Source organism: Phaseolus vulgaris, unplaced genomic scaffold (genome assembly GCF_000499845.2).
Source record: "Phaseolus vulgaris cultivar G19833 unplaced genomic scaffold, P. vulgaris v2.0 scaffold_517, whole genome shotgun sequence".
Lineage (NCBI taxonomy): Eukaryota > Viridiplantae > Streptophyta > Magnoliopsida > Fabales > Fabaceae > Phaseolus > Phaseolus vulgaris.
In genome coordinates, this window is record NW_027174261.1 from 17,971 (window position 1) to 20,461 (window position 2,491).

The window sequence follows — 2,491 nt, forward strand, 5'->3', positions numbered from 1 at the left end:
GCAACAAAAATAAAAATTAAGCAACCACAACTGTCAATTTATCAGTAAACTCTCAAACTGTTTAAGATTCACACACTCACTTGGTTTAAAATGGTCTCATTCCTTTTTGTCTTGTCATTATCTGTCCTAATCAATCATCCTGTTAAATTTTCATGTATCATAATTTTAACTACATTTGAATAGGGATTCAATCATATTTTCTTTTCTAACCTGTGTCTAATTCATCTCACTACTTAATATTTAAACACAAATTCTTTTTTCCACCAATTCAAAATTAATATTCTAGTTCTTTTTTATTTGAAAAAAAAAATAAACTAGAAAAACAAACAAATTAAACTGAAATTTAGTCAAGAAAGATAATTCAAGACTTAAAATTACCAAACTAACAAAACATGAAATTTATTCAAAATAAGCAATAAAAACAAACTAACAAATAAGCAAATAAACCAAAAAACAAAATAACCGAAAAATAAAATTAAATAAAATAAGACAAAATTCAAATAATTGAAAAGAAAAGATAATTAGAAAGATAAAAACCATATTTTTGCTCAATCCTCTCTTCTTAAGAAGTCATCCAGCTTTTTGTTAAAATCTTTATCTACAGTTCTTGCTTCATTTGCTGGATCTGCCCCTGAATAATAGAACATGTCCCCCAGGTCAAAAATACATAACCTGCAAAATGATTAGGAGGCATATAGGATTTTTTTATATTATTTACTTTTTTTTATTTTTTATTTTAATAAAATCAGCAAAGGTAATAAAACAACATAAAACTAAAATGTTACTGGGTTGCCTCCCAGTAAGCGCTCGTTTAACGTCATCTAGCTTGACGCCTGTTTATTTCAAGATGGACAACTTTCTTTGTTGCATCATGTTGTATGCATTCTTCCCTCGTTACAAGAACACTTCAACCACACCATAAGGATCTTTGATGGATCTTTTGGCCAACTGCATCTTGTGGGTTGAACCTCCAAATCGCCTAAAATACAGTGCACCCTTGTCCACAGATAAAGAACCTATAGACACGGGAAGATTAAAACCTCCTACGTTCTTGGTATTTTGAAGCAAGTCCCTTTGAGTCATTGCACTGCATCTAGCCTCCATCTCTCTATTTCTCTCTTCAATATAGCTCCTATTCTTTAGAAATCTTTCAAATGTTGAATCTTGCTTCAGATTTCCTGCAAAATAATTCCTAGGGAGCAATTTGTCAAAGAATTTTATGTCCTTCTCTGTTTTTGAAGGAGGATGAGGATATGATAAATCTTTTTCAAGAACACTTCTTTCCTTATTTTATTTTGTTCTTCCTCACTTTGTTTCATTTCTCTCTCTAACTCTTCAGTCTCATCTTCTTTTTTCAACTATTACCTTATTGCAATGCTCTTTTGGGTTGGTTTGGTTGTCAACTGAAAACTGACCACTTTGTATTTCTTCAAATTGTTTGGCCACTTTTCCCATTTGGATCTCTATATTTCTGATCGTTGCCATGCTATTTTCTTCCATTATCACAAGCTTTGTTAGGGCTTCTTCAACTTTACTCATTCTTTCAAGCATGAATGGATCCTCAACTTCAGGTGAATTGTTCAGATAAGAACAGTGACCATTAGGATGATAACCTCCACAAAAATCACACATGATTGATTGACTATGGCTTTGAGATGAATGCACAACATATAACTGTTGGGGTAATTTAGCCATTTGCGCGGTTAGTTGCCCAATCTGCTGTGTCAGAATTTTATTTTGAGCCAAGAGTGCATCTTCTAACGACCCTTCCTTCTGAGTATTTTGTCTATCATGTTGGGCTTGATAATCAGTTGACACCAATGCAACAATAATCCTTGTTGCTTGTTCTACATCAAGAGCCGTCATTGTGCCGCCAGCTGCAACATCTAGGAGCATCTTTGTGTCAGATCTGAGACCGGTGAGAAATATGCTCAGTTGAGCAATATCTTCAAACCCATGATTTGGGCATTTTCTAAGCATCATTTTAAATCTTTCCCATGTCTCACTGAATGATTCATCTGCTCCTGTCTGAACACAGAAATTTCAGACTTTGCTTTGATGTAGCGAGAAATTGGAAAAAATCTTTGTAGAAATTTTTCCTCTACATCCTTCCAACTAGTGAGACTCTGATTTGGAAGTGATCTGAGCCAATCCTTAGCCTTTCCTGCCAATGACAAAGAAAACAAGCGCATATAAACATTTTCAAGATCACCTGATTGAAAGCCCATTGTTCCCACCAATTCATAAAATGTAGACAAATGTGAACATGGATCCTCATGATCCATTGCTTTGAATTGATGGGTAATGATGAGAGTGAGAAAATTGGGATTTATTTTCAAGGTCTTAGCGGTAGCAGGTATTGCGATACTAGAATAATGCCTTGGTCCTTGGTACATGACATAATCTCCAAGTGTCCTCCTAGGAGGTGGTGCTTGTTGTTCTGCCATGTTGCTTTCTTCCTAAAAACATATTAATGGAGAAAAAAAATAGA

General features: G+C 34.2%; 1 non-coding gene across 1 annotated transcript; it reads left to right on the plus strand.

The window, feature by feature from the left end:
* The first annotated feature begins 1,951 nt into the window (after positions 1-1,951).
* Positions 1,952-2,056, plus strand: LOC137817670 (small nucleolar RNA R71). The gene has a single exon (XR_011082005.1). It is a non-coding gene; the product is annotated as a small nucleolar RNA R71 (small nucleolar RNA).
* The last annotated feature ends 435 nt before the right edge of the window (positions 2,057-2,491 follow it).